This window comes from Ranitomeya imitator, chromosome 3 (assembly GCF_032444005.1).
Source record: "Ranitomeya imitator isolate aRanImi1 chromosome 3, aRanImi1.pri, whole genome shotgun sequence".
NCBI lineage: Eukaryota > Metazoa > Chordata > Amphibia > Anura > Dendrobatidae > Ranitomeya > Ranitomeya imitator.
In genome coordinates this window covers 825,534,251-825,553,319 of record NC_091284.1, presented here as the reverse complement: position 1 = coordinate 825,553,319, position 19,069 = coordinate 825,534,251, and the positions used below count along the sequence as shown (strand labels likewise).

The following is a 19,069-nucleotide window of genomic DNA, read 5'->3' as shown; positions in this document are numbered from 1 at the left end:
TCACAGTAGGAAATATTATGATGACACATTCCATTAAATAACAATCCCCCATTAAAATGCTTGAATTGGGTGAATAAAGATGAATCAAGATATAATAAAAAATCTCCAACTCTCTGACCCTGTATTACAACTCTACATGGGCAAAGAGACATTGTATCCGCTGGAGACAGTTCTCTGTGCTCTTACATCAGCAGCCCAGAAATCTCCAGCCTGTGCGGATTGTTTGTTACAATGTATCAGTTTATTATTTATGTTATAAATATTGTCTGGAATGGATGCAAATTTTACAATCATCTGTGAGCAATAGGACTCTATAGTAATCAATCTGGATATAAACTGGAACTTTCCCTTTACTGACATTTATCTTTAAAACCCTGAAAGTCGCAGATCTCTGATTGACACATGTCCAGACCTCATGTATCTTTATAGCGGAGTTTTTGTCAGTGTATGTTCAGATGCTCAAAATGTGTTGCAGATATTTCTGTGCCTAAAAAAATTCATTCCGTGGGTGAGAAATACATGGATTTATACAGGTAAAAGATACAGGAAAGAAATATATCTTGGTTCCGTGTTAGCCAGTAGATAGAAAAATATTTAGAATTGAGAGTCCTCAGTGGTTGATACCTTTTAATGGCTATTAATAGCTATAATTTACAGGTAAAAGAGACAGTTGCAATTTTTTTTTTTTGTTGGACAAAACACATTACTATCACAAATGTACCCCCTGGTTCTGATAGTTTGTTACAATGTATCAGTGCAGGTAAAATGTGTCCTAACTGGACTGGTTACAATTGTAACAAACCCTCCACTGTGGCAAGTACAGTATCAGTTTTCTGGATGGATGACAGTAAAATTTGTGATTTAAAGCAGTCACATTTCCAACCTTCAGTGTGATGCAGACCCCCTCCCCCTTTTAAATCTGATTCTGTTATAAAACATAGATGTAAATCTGATGAATCATCTAATCAGTCACATAATTATGGTGTATTGTAAGTGCACAGAGCAGCCCCCCATTTACCTGAGAGCCGGGGGTCCTGGATTATCCTGACAGATGCAGCAGAGCCAAGTCCTGGAGGTCTCCACTGCTCTGGACTGACAAGGTCATTACATGTAATCAGATCCTATATAAATGCTGATGATGAGTGATCCCAGCCCTCCTGCAGACTGTGCCCCTTATTGTTCCTCCTTTAGGGGCTTCTCTGACTTCTCAGGACCCAGGACTATGAAGGTCTGCAGCCTCCCAGTCTACAAGTCCCTGGACTGCAGTTTACTTCCCCCTCCCCGTTCTTACACAGAAACTGTCAGTAGCTGAACCCAACACATGTAGGAGTGGACTGTATGCAGCTCCACTGCTGAGACATGTCCGCCGAGGGCCAGAACGGATCCGCAAATGTCCCGGAGACAAGAAAACCTACACATTTCCTCATTCCTAATTTTACTACAGACCAGCCCATGCAAACTAACCACGGAGTACTAAACCCCAGAAGTATACAAAGCAAAACAGAGGATGAGACCCATTTCCCATGGAAAAGGGATGAGCTTTATTCCAAAGTTCGGTTCAGGTACCCGCACCATACTCAGAACCTGAACCCCATGGAAAACATTGGGGACCTGGAATTTTGAGCTGGAAAATTTCTCTCTTTCCCATTTATGTCTCTCCTCTCTCTTTTTAGTCTGATCTCCAAATATTGCAATGGACTTCTGGAGAAGTCTGTGTTCGGCACTAAGCACCAGGCACTAATTGTACGGTACGAGCTATGTACATAATATATAATTCTTTATATAATTCTAGCTGCAATACCACTAGAAAGAATAAGATTGTCTGCAGCCACCACTAGGGGGAGCTCCCTGTATACAGAGATACATGATAAGATCCTGTCTGCAGCCACCACTAGGGGGAGCTCCCTGTATACAGAGATACATGATAAGATCCTGTCTGCAGCCACCACTAGGGGGAGCTCCCTGTATACAGAGATACATGATAAGATCCTGTCTGCAGCCACCACTAGGGGGAGCTCCCTGTATATAGAGATACATGATAAGATCCTGTCTGCAGCCACCACTAGGGGGAGTCCCCTGTATATAGAGATACATGATACGATCCTGTCTGCAGCCACCACTAGGGGGAGCTCCCTGTATACAGAGATACATGATAAGATCCTGTCTGCAGCCACCACTAGGGGGAGCTCCCTGTATACAGAGATACATGATAAGATCCTGTCTGAGGCCACCACTAGGGGGAGCTCCCTGTATACAGAGATACATGATAAGATCCTGTCTGCAGCCACCACTAGGGGGAGCTCCCTGTATACAGAGATACATGATAAGATCCTGTCTGCAGCCACCACTAGGGGGAGCTCCCTGTATACAGAGATACATGATAAGGTCCTGCCTGCAGCCACCACTAGGGGGAGCTCCCTGTATATAGAGATACATGATAAGATCCTGTCTGCAGCCACCACTAGGGGGAGTCCCCTGTATATAGAGATACATGATAAGATCCTGTCTGCAGCCACCACTAGGGGGAGCTCCCTGTATATAGAGATACATGATAAGATCCTGTCTGCAGCCACCACTAGAGGGAGCTCCCTGTATACAGAGATACATGATAAGATTCTGTCTGCAGTCACCACTAGGGGGAGCTGCCTGTATACAGAGATACATGATAAGATCCTGTCTGAGGCCACCACTAGGGGGAGCTCCCTGTATACAGAGATACATGATAAGATCCTGTCTGCAGCCACCACTAGGGGGAGCTCCCTGTATTATTATTATTATTATTTATTTATATAGCACCATTGATTCCATGGTGCTGTATACAGAGATACATGATAAGATCCCGTCTGCAGCCACCACTAGGGGGAGCTCCCTGTATACAGAGATACATGATAAGGTCCTGCCTGCAGCCACCACTAGGGGGAGTCCCCTGTATATAGAGATACATGATAAGATCCTGTCTGCAGCCACCACTAGGGGGAGCTCCCTGTATACAGAGATACATGATAAGATCCTGTCTGCAGCCACCACTAGGGGGAGCTCCCTGTATACAGAGATACATGATAAGATCCCGTCTGCAGCCACCACTAGTGGGAGCTCCCTGTATATAGAGATACATGATAAGATCCTGCCTGCAGCCACCACTAGGGGGAGCTCCCTGTATATAGAGATACATGATAAGATCCTGTCTGCAGCCACCACTAGGGGGTGCTCTGTTATGACCTGGTGGTCAGGGCAATAATGGACCTGGTGGTTAAGAGCACACGGAATGACCTGATAGTTACTGATAATATAGGACGAGCTCTGAGACGTGGGAACTCTGCTGACCGCAATCCCTAATCCTATCACACACACTAGAAATAGCCGTGGATTGCTCCTAACGCTCCCTATGCAACTCGACACAGCCTAAGGAACTAGCTAGCCCTAAAGATAGAAAAATAAAGCCTACCTTGCCTCAGAGAAATTCCCCAAAGGAAAAGGCAGCCCCCCACATATAATGATTGTGAGTAAAGATGAAAATTACAAACACAGAGATGAAATAGATTTAGCAAAGTGAGGCCCGACTTACTGAACAGACAGAGGATAGGAAAGGTAGCTTTGCGGTCAGCACAAAAAACTACAAAAAGACCACGCAGAGGGCGCAAAAAGACCCCCTTCAGAGAGACCCTTTCTGAAAATTGCTGCCAGGGCACATTCATTCCACTGAGTGAGTACAGACCACTTCCTAAACTTCTGACAATATATCTCTACCTCATCCTGACCCTGACACAGAGCCAGCAAGATTTTCTCTGCCTGATCCACTGATTTTGGTTTATCATAAAGCAATCCAAGCGCCAGAAAAAACGCATCAACATCACGCAATGCCGGATCTCCTGGCGCAAGGGAAAATGCCCAGTCTTGAGGGTCACCACGCAACAAAGAAATAATGATTTTCACTTGTTGAACAGGGTCACCTGAGGAGCGAGGTTTCAAAGCAAGAAACAATTTACAATTATTTTTGAAATTCAGAAACTTAGATCTATCCCCAAAAAACAAATCAGGAATTGGAATCCTAGGCTCTAACATAGGATTCTGAACCACAAAATCTTGAATGTTTTGTACCCTTGCAGTGAGATTATCCATCCAAGAGGACAGACCTTGAATGTCCATATCTACACCTGTATCCTGAACCACCCAGAGGTAAAGGGGAAAAGAGAGACAAAACACACTGCAAAGAAAAAAAATGGTCTCAGAACTTCTCTTATCCCTCTATTGAGATGTATTAGTACTTTGTGCCACCTGTACTGTTATGACCTGGTGGTCAGGACAATAATGGACCTGGTGGTTAAGAGCACACGGAATGACCTGATAGTTACTGATAATATAGGACGAGCTCTGAGACGTGGGAACTCTGCTGACCGCAATCCCTAATCCTATCAAACACACTAGAAATAGCCGTGGATTGCTCCTAACGCTCCCTATGCAACTCGACACAGCCTAAGGAACTAGCTAGCCCTAAAGATAGAAAAATAAAGCCTACCTTGCCTCAGAGAAATTCCCCAAAGGAAAAGGCAGCCCCCCACATATAATGACTGTGAGTAAAGATGAAAATTACAAACACAGAGATGAAATAGATTTAGCAAAGTGAGGCCCGACTTACTGAACAGACAGAGGATAGGAAAGGTAGCTTTGCGGTCAGCACAAAAAACTACAAAAAGACCACGCAGAGGGCGCAAAAAGACCCTCCGCACCGACTCACGGTGCGGAGGCGCTCCCTCTGCGTCCCAGAGCTTCCAGCAAGCAAGACAACAATCAAAATAGCAAGCTGGACAGAAAAATAGCAAACCAGAGAAAAACAAGCAGGAACTTAGCTTCTGCTGGGAAGACAGGTCACAAGAACGATCCAGGAGTGAACTAGACCAATACTGGAACATTGACAGGTGGCATGGAGCAATGATCTAGGTGGAGTTAAATAGAGCAGCCAGCTAACGAATTAACCTCGTCACCTGTGGAAGGAACCTCAGAAGCCGCAGCCCCACTCACCACCACCACAGGAAGCCCATGGACAGAACCAGCCGAAGTACCATTCATGACCACAGGAGGGAGCTTGACAACAGAATTCACAACAGTACCCCCCCCTTGAGGAGGGGTCACCGAACCCTCACCAGAGCCCCCAGGCCGACCAGGACGAGCCAAATGAAAGGCACGAACCAGATCGGCAGCATGAACATCAGAGGCAAAGACCCAGGAATTATCTTCCTGACCATAACCCTTCCATTTGACCAGGTACTGGAGTTTCCGTCTCGAAATACGAGAATCCAAAATCTTCTCCACCACATACTCCAACTCCCCCTCAACCAACACCGGGGCAGGATGGTCAACGGATGGAACCACAGGCGCCACGTATCTCCGCAACAATGACCTATGGAATACATTATGGATGGCAAAAGAAGCTGGAAGGGTCAAACGAAACGACACAGGATTGAGAACCTCAGAAATCTTATACGGACCAATGAAACGAGGCTTAAACTTAGGAGAGGAAACCTTCATAGGAACATAACGAGACGACAACCAAACCAAATCCCCAACACGAAGTCGGGGACCCACACAGCGCCGGCGGTTAGCGAAACGCTGAGCCTTCTCCTGGGACGTCAAATTGTCCACCACATGAGTCCAAATCTGCTGCAACCTATCCACCACAGTATCTACACCAGGACAGTCCGAAGACTCAACCTGCCCTGAAGAGAAACGAGGATGGAAACCAGAATTGCAGAAAAACGGCGAAACCAAAGTAGCCGAGCTGGCCCGATTATTAAGGGCGAACTCAGCCAAAGGCAAAAAGGACACCCAATCATCCTGATCAGCAGAAACAAAGCATCTCAGATATGTTTCCAAAGTCTGATTAGTTCGTTCGGTTTGGCCATTTGTCTGAGGATGGAAAGCCGAGGAAAAAGACAAATCAATGCCCATCCTAGCACAAAAGGATCGCCAAAACCTCGAAACAAACTGGGAACCTCTGTCCGAAACGATGTTCTCCGGAATGCCATGTAAACGAACCACATGCTGGAAAAACAATGGCACCAAATCAGAGGAGGAAGGCAATTTAGACAAGGGTACCAAATGGACCATCTTAGAGAAGCGATCACAAACCACCCAAATGACCGACATCTTTTAAGAGACTGGGAGATCCAAAATAAAATCCATAGAGATATGCGTCCAGGGCCTCTTCGGGACCGGCAAGGGCAAAAGCAACCCACTGGCACGAGAACAGCAGGGCTTAGCCCGAGCACAAGTCCCACAGGACTGCACAAAAGAACGCACATCCCGCGACAAAGACGGCCACCAAAAGGATCCAGCCACCAAATCTCTGGTACCAAAGATTCCCGGACGACCAGCCAACACCGAACAATGAACCTCAGAGATAACTCTACTAGTCCATTTATCAGGGACAAACAGTTTCTCTGCTGGGCAACGGTCAGGTCTATCAGCCTGAAATTTTTGCAGCACCCGCCGCAAATCAGGGGAGATGGCAGACAAAATTACCCCCTCTTTGAGAATACCCGCCGGCTCAGGAACACCCGGAGAGTTGGGCACAAAACTCCATGACAGGGCATCAGCCTTCACATTCTTAGAGCCCGGAAGGTACGAAACCACAAAATCAAAACGGGAGAAAAATAGCGACCAACGAGCCTGTCTAGGATTCAACCGTTTGGCAGACTCGAGATAAGTCAAACTCTTGTGATCCGTCAAGACCACCACGCGATGCTTGGCTCCTTCAAGCCAATGACGCCACTCCTCGAATGCCCACTTCATGGCCAACAACTCTCGATTGCCAACATCATAATTGCGCTCAGCAGGCGAAAACTTTCTAGAAAAGAAGGCACATAGTTTCATCACCGAGCCATCAGAACTTCTTTGCGACAAAACAGCCCCTGCTCCAATCTCAGAAGCATCAACCTCGACCTGACACGGAAGCGAAACATCTGGCTGGCACAACACAGGGGCAGAAGAAAAACGACGCTTCAACTCCTGAAAAGCTTCCACAGCCGCAGAAGACCAATTGACCACATCAGCACCCTTCTTGGTCAAATCAGTCAACGGTTTAGCAACACTAGAAAAATTACTGATGAAGAGACAATAAAAATTAGCAAAGCCCAGGAACTTCTGCAAGCTCTTCACAGATGTCGGCTGAGTCCAATCGTAAATGGCCTGAACTTTAACAGGGTCCATCTCGATAGTAGAAGGGGAAAAAATGAAACCCAAAAATGAAGCCTTCTGAACTCCAAAGAGACACTTTGACCCCTTCACAAACAAAGAATGCGCACAAAGGACCTGGAACACCATTCTGACCTGCTTCACGTGAGACTCCCAATCATCCGAGAAGACCAAAATATCATCCAAATATACAATCAGGAATTTATCCAGGTACTCTCGGAAGATGTCATGCATAAAGGACTGAAATACTGATGGAGCATTGGAAAGCCCGAATGGCATAACCACGTACTCAAAATGGCCCTCGGGCGTATTAAATGCTGTTTTCCATTCATCGCCCTGTTTAATACGCACAAGATTATACGCACCACGAAGATCTATCTTGGTGAACCAACTAGCCCCCTCAATCCGAGCAAATAAATCAGACAGCAGCGGCAAAGGATACTGAAATTTGACTGTGATCTTATTAAGAAGGCGGTAATCAATACAAGGTCTCAAATAACCATCCTTCTTGGCCACAAAAAAAACCCCTGCTCCCAATGGTGACGACGACGGGCGAATATGACCCTTCTCCAAGGATTCCTTTACATAACTTCGCATAGCGGCGTGCTCTGGCACAGATAAATTGAACAGTCGGCCCTTAGGAAACTTACTACCAGGAATCAAATTGATAGCACAATCGCAATCCCTATGAGGAGGTAGGGCACCGGATTTGGGCTCATCAAATACATCTCGGTAATCCGACAAAAACTCCGGGACTTCAGAAGGGGTGGATGACGAAATAGACAAAAATGGAACATCACCATGTACCCCCTGACAACCCCAGCTGGACACAGACATAGATTTCCAATCCAATACTGGATTATGGACCTGTAGCCATGGCAACCCCAAAACGACCACATCATGCAGATTATGCAACACCAAAAAGCGAATATCCTCCTGATGTGCAGGAGCCATGCACATGGTCAATTGGGTCCAGTACTGAGGCTTATTCTTGGCCAAAGGCGTAGCATTAAAGGGAACCTGTCACCCCGAAAATCGCGGGTGAGGTAATCCCACCGGCATCAGGGGCTTATCTGCAGCATTCTGTAATGCCTGTAATACCTGAAAAAGGAGAAAAAGACGTTATATTATACTCACCCAGGGGCGGTCCCGCTGCTGGTCAGGTCGGATGAGCGTCTCCGGTCCGCTCCGGCGCCTCCTATCTTCTTTCCATGACGTCCTCTTCTGATCTTCAGCCACGGCTCCGGCGCAGGCGTACTTTGCTCTGCCCTGTTGAGGGCAGACAAAGTACTGCAGTGCGCAGGCGCTGGGCCTCTGACCTTTCCGGCGCCTGCGCACTGCAGTACTATCCTCTGCCCTCAAGAGGGCAGAGCAAAGTACGCCTGCGCCGGAGCCGTGGCTGAAGATCAGAAGAGGACGTCATGGAAAGAAGATAGGAGGCGCCGGAGCGGACCGGAGACGCCCATCCGACCTGACCAGCAGCGGGACCGCCCCTGGGTGAGTATAATCTAAACCTCTTTTTCTCCTTTTTCAGGTAACATCGGGGGCTTATCTACAGCATTACAGAATGCTGTAGATAAGCCCCTGATGCCGGTGGGATTACCTCACCCGCGATTTTCGGGGTGACAGGTTCCCTTTAATTCCTCTCAATGGAATAGGATACTGCAAGGGCTCCAAGAAAAAACCACAGCGCCAAGCAAACTCCAAGTCCATCAAATTCAGGGCAGCGCCTGAATCCACAAATGCCATAACAGAATAGGACGACAGAGAGCAAATCAGAGTAACGGACAAAAGAAATTTCGACTGTACCGTACCAATGGTGGCAGACCTAGCGAAACGCTTAGTGCGCTTAGGACAATCGGAGATAGCATGAGTGGAATCACCACAGTAAAAACACAGCCCATTCCGATGTCTGTGTTCTTGCCGTTCAGCTCTGGTCAAAGTCCTATCACATTGCATAGGCTCTGGTCTATGCTCAGATAATACCGCCAAATGGTGCACAGCTTTACGCTAACGTAAGCGTCGATCGATCTGAATGGCCAAAGACATAGACTCATTCAGACCCGCAGGCATGGGAAATCCCACCATGACATCCTTAAGGGCTTCAGAGAGACCCTTTCTGAAAATTGCTGCCAGGGCACATTCATTCCACTGAGTGAGTACAGACCACTTCCTAAACTTCTGACAATATATCTCTACCTCATCCTGACCCTGACACAGAGCCAGCAAGATTTTCTCTGCCTGATCCACTGAATTTGGTTTATCATAAAGCAATCCAAGCGCCAGAAAAAACGCATCAACATCACGCAATGCCGGATCTCCTGGCGCAAGGGAAAATGCCCAGTCTTGAGGGTCACCACGCAACAAAGAAATAATGATTTTCACTTGTTGAACAGGGTCACCTGAGGAGCGAGGTTTCAAAGCAAGAAACAATTTACAATTATTTTTGAAATTCAGAAACTTAGATCTATCCCCAAAAAACAAATCAGGAATTGGAATCCTAGGCTCTAACATCGGATTCTGAACCACAAAATCTTGAATGTTTTGTACCCTTGCAGTGAGATTATCCATCCAAGAGGACAGACCTTGAATGTCCATATCTACACCTGTATCCTGAACCACCCAGAGGTAAAGGGGAAAAGAGAGACAAAACACACTGCAAAGAAAAAAAAATGGTCTCAGAACTTCTCTTATCCCTCTATTGAGATGTATTAGTACTTTGTGCCACCTGTACTGTTATGACCTGGTGGTCAGGACAATAATGGACCTGGTGGTTAAGAGCACACGGAATGACCTGATAGTTACTGATAATATAGGACGAGCTCTGAGACGTGGGAACTCTGCTGACCGCAATCCCTAATCCTATCAAACACACTAGAAATAGCCGTGGATTGCTCCTAACGCTCCCTATGCAACTCGACACAGCCTAAGGAACTAGCTAGCCCTAAAGATAGAAAAATAAAGCCTACCTTGCCTCAGAGAAATTCCCCAAAGGAAAAGGCAGCCCCCCACATATAATGACTGTGAGTAAAGATGAAAATTACAAACACAGAGATGAAATAGATTTAGCAAAGTGAGGCCCGACTTACTGAACAGACAGAGGATAGGAAAGGTAGCTTTGCGGTCAGCACAAAAAACTACAAAAAGACCACGCAGAGGGCGCAAAAAGACCCTCCGCACCGACTCACGGTGCGGAGGCGCTCCCTCTTCGTCCCAGAGCTTCCAGCAAGCAAGACAACAATCAAAATAGCAAGCTGGACAGAAAAATAGCAAACCAGAGAAAAACAAGCAGGAACTTAGCTTCTGCTGGGAAGACAGGTCACAAGAACGATCCAGGAGTGAACTAGACCAATACTGGAACATTGACAGGTGGCATGGAGCAATGATCTAGGTGGAGTTAAATAGAGCAGCCAGCTAACGATACATAAGATCCTGTCTGCAGCCACCACTAGGGGGAGCTCCCTGTACACAGAGATACATGATACAATTCTGCCTGCGGCCACCACTAGGGGGAGCTCCCTGTATACAGAGATACATGATAAGATCCTGTCTGCAGCCACCACTAGGGGGAGCTCCCTGTAGACAGAGATACATGATAAGATCCTGTCTGCAGCCACCACTAGGGGGAGCTCCCTGTATACAGAGATACATGATAAGATTCTGTCTGCAGTCACCACTAGGGGGAGCTGCCTGTATACAGAGATACATGATAAGATCCTGTCTGTAGCCACCACTAGGGGGAGCTCTCTGTATGCAGAGATACATGATAAGATTCTGTCTGCAGTCACCACTAGGGGGAGCTCCCTGTATACAAAGATACATGATAAGATTCTGTCTGCAGCCACCACTAGGGGGAGCTCCCTGTATACAGAGATACATGATAAGATCCTGTCTGCAGTCACCACTAGGGGGAGCTCCCTGCTCAATGATTTACAGAATGGCTGCTCTGACAACAGGGTTCTTAATAATTATGTGTTCTGTTTTTACAGTAGATACTAACTTCAATGCAAAATCTGTAATAGAATCCCCACCCACATATTATTTATAAACAAATTAAACAAATAAAAAATAAAATCATGATGAATTGCAAAGTTATTTTTTAGATGCATTGGAGCAATACAAATTGCTAAGGGTTCCAAATATCTTTGAAACAAATGTAAAAAAAAGATCCCTTTAATTTTACTTTTTTGTAAACCAATTTATTAGTAACATTAGAAATATTTACAATTGCACTGATCAGTCTCCAGCATTGCAGTGAATGCAGCGAGCGATCAGACAGGGGAAGATTCACACTTTGCATTGTCAGGAATTCCTGATATTTGCCCTATTTTCCATTTCAGCTGTGTCAGATATTAAAAAACAGTAACTTTTCCCTCTTATCGCCCCATGTGTGGAATGCAGACACGTGAATGTACTGAGGCCATAAGATCATATTTTGCAGCTTTGGTGGTGATTTAATATGTAAAAATATAGTTTTTCCATGTATTTCAGTACGGCAGCATTGAGATTGCTGGAGGCAGAAGGCGTGGAGCCAAATATTAACAACATAATACTTTTAAATCTGAGATTTAAAAGCAGCATTGAAAATAAAAATGTTGTAATAAAGTCTCAGCAATGTAACTGCTCCGTCCAATGGGCAATAGATTTTACATCCGGTATTATGAGATTGGCTACTGTGATCATGTGATGTTACATTTAGAAAGACCTGAGATCAGCGGTGCGAGAACAGCCCCTAATCAATGAGAGAATTACATTTTTTTCATATTTTAAATATTAAATTATTTATTTCATAAAATTCATTTAATGACTTAAGGGGCAACTCTAAACTTAAAGAGAAGCTGTTACCTGGTGAAAAGTCGGCAGGTTTTGATATTTTATTCCCGATACTCCCCTGAGGTTTCCACTTTTCTCTTTTGTTATAATTCAGCAAATGGTCCCAGAGATATGGGATCTATTTATTTATTTAGTGTTAATTTTTACATTAAGTTCCAATGGAGACATCGCTCACAGGGTTCTCTTTAGGCAGCTCTGCATAATTTCCTTGTGAGTCACTCCCCCTTGGTAAATACCATATAGGAGAGCTTTGGGGATGTCATACAGTATAAAGGGGAGGTGTGAGCACATCATACTGTGTATAGGGAGCTGCGGGGACATCACACTGTGTATAGGAAGCTGTGGGGACATCATACTGTGTATAAGGGAGCTGTGGGGAAATTATACTGTGTATAGGGAGCTGTGGGGACATCATACTGTGTATAGGGGAGCTGTGGGGACATCATACTGTGTATAGGGAGCTATGTGGGACATCATACTGTGTATTAGGGAGCTGTGGGGACATCATACTGTGTATAGGGAGCTGTGGGGACATCATACTGTGTATAGGGGAGCTGTGGGGACATCATACTGTGTATAGGAAGCTGTGGGGACATCATACTGTGTATAAGGGAGCTGTGGGAAAATTATACTGTGTATAGGGAGCTGTGGGGACATCATACTGTGTATAGGGGAGCTGTGGTGACATCATACTGTGTATAGGGAGCTGTGGGGACATCATACTGTGTATAGGAAGCTGTGGGGACATCATACTGTGTATAGGAAGCTGTGGGGACATCATACTGTGTATAGGGAGCTGTGGGGACATCATACTGTGTATAGGGGAGCTGTGGGGACATCATACTGTGTATAGGGGAGCTGTGGGGACATCATACTGTGTATAAGGGAGCTGTGGGGAAATTATACTGTGTATAGGGAGCTGTGGGGACATCATACTGTGTATAGGGGAGCTGTGGGGACATCATTCTGTATATAGGGGACCTGAGGGGACATCATACTGTGTATAGGGGAGCTGTGGGGACATCATACTGTGTATAGGGGAGCTGTGGGGACATCATGCTGTGTATAGGGGAGCTGTGGGGACATCATACTGTGTATAGGGGAGCTGTGGGGACATCATGCTGTGTATAGGGGAGCTGTGGGGACATCATGCTGTGTATAGGGGAGCTGTGGGGACATCATGATGTGTATAGGGGAGCTGTGGGGACATCATGCTGTGCATAGGAGAGCTGTGGAGACATCATGCTGTGTATAGGGGAGCTGTGGGGACATCATACTGTGTATAAGGGAGCTGTGGGGACATCAAACTGTGTATAGGGAGCTTTGGGGACATCATACTGTGTATAGAGTAGCAGTGGGGGACATCAGGCTGTGTATAGGGGAGGTGTGGGGACATCATTCTGTACAAGGGGACCTAAGGGGACGTCATGCCGTGTATAGGGGAGCTGTGGGGAAATCATATTGTGTATAGGGGAGCTGTAGGGACATCGTACTGTGTTGAGGGGAGCTGTGGGAACATTATACTGTGTCTAGGGGAGCTGTGGGGACATCGTACTGTGTATAGGGGAGCTGTGGGGAAATCATACTGTGCATAGGGAGCTGTGGGGACATCATACTGTGCATAGGGAGCTGTGGGGACATCATACTGTGTATAGGGTAGGTGTGCTGATATCATTCTGTATATTGAGGACCTGAGGGGACACCATACTGTGCATAGGGGAGCTGTGGGGACATCATAATATGTAGAGGACAGCAGTGGGGGGCATCAGGCTGTGCATAGGGGAGCTGTGGGGACATCAGGCTGTGTATAGGGGAGGTGTGGGGAAATCATATTGTGTATAAGGCAGCTGTGGGGACATAATACTGTCTAGGGGAGCTTTGGGGACATCATACTGTGTATAGGGGAGCTGTGGGGACATCATACTGTGTGTAGGGGAGCTGTGGGGACATTATACTGTGTATAAGGGAGCTGTGGGAACATCATGCTGTGTATAGGGGAACTGTGGGGACATCATGCTGTGTAGAGGGAAGTTGTGGGGACATTATACTGTGTATTGGGGAGCTGTAGGGACATCATGCTGTGCATAGGTGAGTTGTGGGGACATTATTCTGTATATAGGGGACCTGAGGGGACATCATACTGTGTTTAGGGGAGCTGTGGGGAAATCATACTGTGTATAGGGAGCTGTGGGACATCATACTGTGTATAGGGGAGCTGTAGGGAACATCATGCTGTGTATAGGGAAGCTGTGGTGACATCATTCTGTATATAGAGGACCTGAGGGAACATCATACTGTGCATAGGGGAGCTGTTGGGACATCATAATGTGTAAAGGGTAGCAGTGGGGGACATCATACTGTGTATAGGGGAGCTGTGGGGAAATCATATTGTATGTAGGGGAGCTGAGGGAACATCATACTGTGTAGAGGGGAACTGTGGGGACATCGGTGTTTAGGAGAGCTGCGGGGAAATCATACTGTGAATAGCAAAGCTGTGAGGACATCATAGTGTCACAAGTATGTCAGATGCTACAGACAGTCGGTCTGCAACTGGCCACAGAATGTCTGCATTCCAATCACCTTCTTAATCTTTCTGAATTTTGGACCCACTGGCAACCTCCCTCCGGCTCTAATTGACACACCAGGACCTGGGTGTTTATAGACTCCCAGTCTGCTTCAGGGAGTTACCGGTGATATTCACATTTTCTCTTATGAAGGCTTGGAGCAATAGCAATCAGCTAACTTCCTCTCTGGTGCTGTTGGAGGATGTTTGGTATTACCGCTCTGAGTCTACTCAAGATAAGTTGCTTCCCCGGTCTGATGGTGAACCATTTCAGGGGAAGGTGGAGGAACCCATGCAGTTAGAGGGTGCCTCTGCATCGTACATTTCCCTGGAGCTGGAGTCAGCATGGTTGATGCTGAGATTGCCAGGACTCACGGGCTGGTTTGCTGAGCTTTAGTTAAGCCCATTCCCATCTTCGCCATTGACTCAGCGCCACTTGCACAGAAAGCTTTCACTCACATTGTGCGTAATGTAAGACTGAGGGTGGGGTCGGTTCATTGTGAGATAATTCCTTGCTATGTCCTGGACGGTCTTCCTCCCCAATTGTATTGGGTCTTCCCTGGTTGGTGAAACATAATCTGTTGGTGGATTGGCAAATCAGGGAGATCGTTGAGCCGGGGGAATTACTGCCATGAGAACTGTTTAAATATTTCCCTTTCTTCAATCTCTACAGTAACTTTACCTGCATTTTTGTCTGGTTTTGAGGGTGTTTTTTCTGAGATGGGGTGTCAGGATTGGTCTCCTCACCATACATTTAACTGTGCTATTAATCTGACCCCCAGAGCTAAACTTCCTAAGTCCAGACTGTGTAATCTTTACGACCCTGAGAGACAAGCCATGAAGGAATTCATTGCGGAAAGTCTGGAGAAGGGACATATCACATCCTCATCTTCGCCCATGGTGCATGGTTCTTCTTGGTGAAGAGGAAAGATGGCGGTCTACATCCCTGTTTAGATTTCCAGGAATTAAATCAAATTACTATCCAAGATCCATACCCTCTTCATCTGATTCCGGATCTGTTTGGCCAGGTCGTGGGAGCTAAGGTGTTCTCCAAGTAGGATTTAAGGGGGGCCTACAACCTGGTTGGAATCAGGGAAGGGCATGAATGGAAAATGGCGTTCAATATCCCTGAGGGTCATTTTGAGAGTCTGGTCATTCCTTTCAGTCTGACCAATGCACCTGCAGTTTTCCAGCATTTCATTAAAGGAAACCTGTCACCCCCAAAATTGAAGTTGAGCTAAGCCCACCGACATCAGGGGCTTATCTCCAGCATTCTTTAATGCATTCTGTAATGCTGTAGATAAGTCCCCGATGCATCCTGAAAGATGAGAAAAAGAGGGTAGATTATACTCACCTGGGCGGGCGGTCCGATCCGATGGACGTTGCGGTCCGGTTCGGGGCCTCCCATCTTCTTAAGATGATGTCCTCTTCTTATCTTCACGCTGCGGCTCCGGCGCAGGCGTACTTTATCTCCCTGTTGAGGGCAGAGCAAAGTACTGCAGTGCGCAGCTGCTGGGACTCTCTGACCTTTCCAGGCACCTGCGCACTGCAGTACTTTGCTCTGCCCTCAACAGGGAGATAAAGTACGTCTGCGCCGGAGCCGCAGTGTGAAGACCAGAAGAGGACGTCATCTTAAGAAGATGGGAGGCGCTGGACCGGACCGCGATGCCCATTGGACCAGAACTGGACCGCAGCGGGACCGCCCCTGGGTGAGTATAATCTAACCTGTATTTCTCATCTTTCAGGATACATCAGGGGCTTATCTACAGCATTACAGAATGCATTACAGAATGCTGTAGATAAGCCCCTGATGCTGGTGGGCTTAGCTCACCTTCGATTTTGGGGGTGACAGGTTCCCTTTAATGATATTTTCCATAATTTTGTGGGCAGGTTTGTGGTGGTCTATCTGGACGATATTTTGGTTTACTCACCGAATTTTGAGACACATCAGGGGCATGTAAGACAGGTGCTGCAAATATTAAGGGATAATAAACTATATGCCAAACTAAAAAAAAGGTGTTTTCGGCGCCTCTGGAGTCTGCTCAAGCTAAGTTTCTCCCCCCTTGTTTGTCTTCCTTCTTCTCTTTAGTGTACAGTGGGGACTGGTTAGTTATATAGCATGGGTAGGAATTAAAACGTAACTTTTAATAGTCGTATAAAAAGACACAAAACAAAAAAGTGTCACCCAAAGTGAATGAAAACACTAAGGATTATGTCCCATTTAAAAAAGTGTTATATTATAGAGACAATAATCTCACAGAATAGAGAAAAACACTTGCAGTGGCCAAGTGCAAAATCAAATAATCCAGGGCATGTAGTTCCTGATATCAGTGCAAATCAGGAACACAATACCCTCAGGTGCATAAATATAGGCAGATATCACATAAATTATATATCTATAATCAATTGGCTGGGGAAATGTAACATAGAGATGTATATAAAAAGGAACAATCTCGCCAAATCCAAGGACCAGAGACGGGAGATCCAAAACTTGCTGAGTTAAGAAGATCCATAATCAGGCATAAATGGGAGACAATGCCCCCGTTAATCCCTATGGGGCTAACAATAAACTCGCTCCCCAAGCTCCCGCCCTTACAAGGGCAGTCCACATCTACCCCTGCAATAAAGCATGCCTTGCACTCTCCCTAATAGGGTGTCCCAACGCGTTTCTTCCAAGCTGGATCATCAGGGGACTAGCTTGTTTTGGGAGATAAAGTGCCTAAGTGCTGAATAAACAGACGTAGAGTCCTGCCACTCTCTATGCTACCCTGCAGAGAGTGGGAGTAATAAAGGGTTACCCTTAAATATAGAGCCAAAGGGCATAAAGAGCCTATCACTACCTGTGGAGCGATCATATGATATAATTGGCCCTCATCAAAAGGTGTGTATGGCATACAGTTTGAAACGCACGCCACATGCATTTCCGATGGATATCACGCCCTGTTAGCCGCGCGCCGCAAACAATAACAGCCCGCATACCTACTGATGATGTGTGGCAATGCTGGGGGCGCAGTCCGGCCGCCACGTGGCCGTAAAGTAAAGAACTTCCGGCAGTTAGTAAACCAACCGGGGAAAGGCGGTGCCAGGTTACCAGGACGCCAACTTTTGAAGCCTGTATTACCGCAAAGAGGCGTATAATGAAATATCATAAAAACGCCTTGCGAGCTGGCGCAACTCTGTAGCGGCTGTAAATTTACCTTGTCACTGGCGGGCATAAGGCGGCGATGCTATAAGAATCGCCAGGCACTCGCGTCGCCATGGAGCCGCATACTTCCGCTGCCTGGCACACCGGCCGGAACTGGCCGTTACCGGGATACTGGAAAGCAAGCTAGACTCACATACAGTCCAAGGCGCGCATGCGCTGAAGAGCCTGACAACCCTGGCATTCATACATGAGAAGCAGCCCTAGCGCAAAATAACAAAAGTGTACAATAACAGTACAATGCGCGCTAAGTGCTCCGTGCACTAGCTTAGTGAGCACGACTGCAAACGTAAAACGCGCATATTTGCTGCAGACCATAACAGTCTTAACACTAGATTAGACCCAATAATACCGGAACGGCAAAAAGAATGTATACAGTACTGAATGTGGCGTAAAAAGGTGCTACCCTACGTGAATCTGCTGATTAGTACCCTAAATGTTAACACCAAGATGATGGGTTATATTAAAAAATAACAAATAATGAATGAATAAATTCTGAACGCCCCATACCATATCTCAATAGAACATATGGAGACTATATGGATAACGACATATAGATATGCTAATCCTAAAAGGGGATGACACAAGGCAAAGCATTTTTGGGGAATAAGCACAATTATATGTGTAAACTGACGGCTGGATAGCAAATAAGAGGCAAATTCAGAAAAAACAAGATCAGATAAAGCATCCGTAATTGATTTGGTCATAAAGACCATAAGGTGAGACCGTATTCAAGTAAAAAATCCACTTGGCCTCTTTCTGTAAAAGCAACCGATCCCAGTTAACGAATGGGTTTACAGACCTTCTCTATTGCCAAAAATATCAAATTCTTAATTTGGCCATTATGCGGATGATTAATGTATCGAGAGATAGGTGTATCCCTATTGTGTTCAACGTCACCGACGTGCTCACCGACACTCCTTTTGAATTCTTTGATGGTTTTACCTATGTATTCCATGCCACAGATACAGGAGGCCCTATAGATAACACCTTTCGTACTGCAGTTGATAAACTGTCTAGTGGTGTAATTTTTACCTGTGACATTGCTCACAAAAGAATTACTTGTGTCCACATACTGGCAGGCCGTACAGTGTCCACATCTATAACAACTTCTTGAAACACATACCCATATCAACTAGTTACCACTGTAAAGGGAACATTCCATACTATGGTATGGGTCATATCATGGACAATAATAGGGTAATCGCAGTTTATAACTAGAAAAACCGCAGCAAAGAAACGATCAGACAACACCCATAATTTATAAAAATGAACATAAC

The 19,069-nt window shown here is 46.0% G+C and overlaps 1 protein-coding gene across 2 annotated transcripts in view; it reads right to left on the bottom strand.

Moving 5' to 3' along the window:
* P2RY6 (pyrimidinergic receptor P2Y6) overlaps window positions 1-19,069 on the bottom strand; it is a 171,595-nt gene that overhangs the window by 70,190 nt on the left and 82,336 nt on the right. Inside the window, exon 1 of one of the 2 annotated variants that reach the window (XM_069759420.1) lies at window positions 1,019-1,366. The exons of the other annotated variant lie outside the window; for it this stretch is intronic. The gene's annotated coding sequence lies outside the window, so the exon portion shown is untranslated. Of the gene's footprint in view, window positions 1-1,018; window positions 1,367-19,069 lie in introns of those variants that run through there. 2 annotated transcript variants of the gene reach the window in all.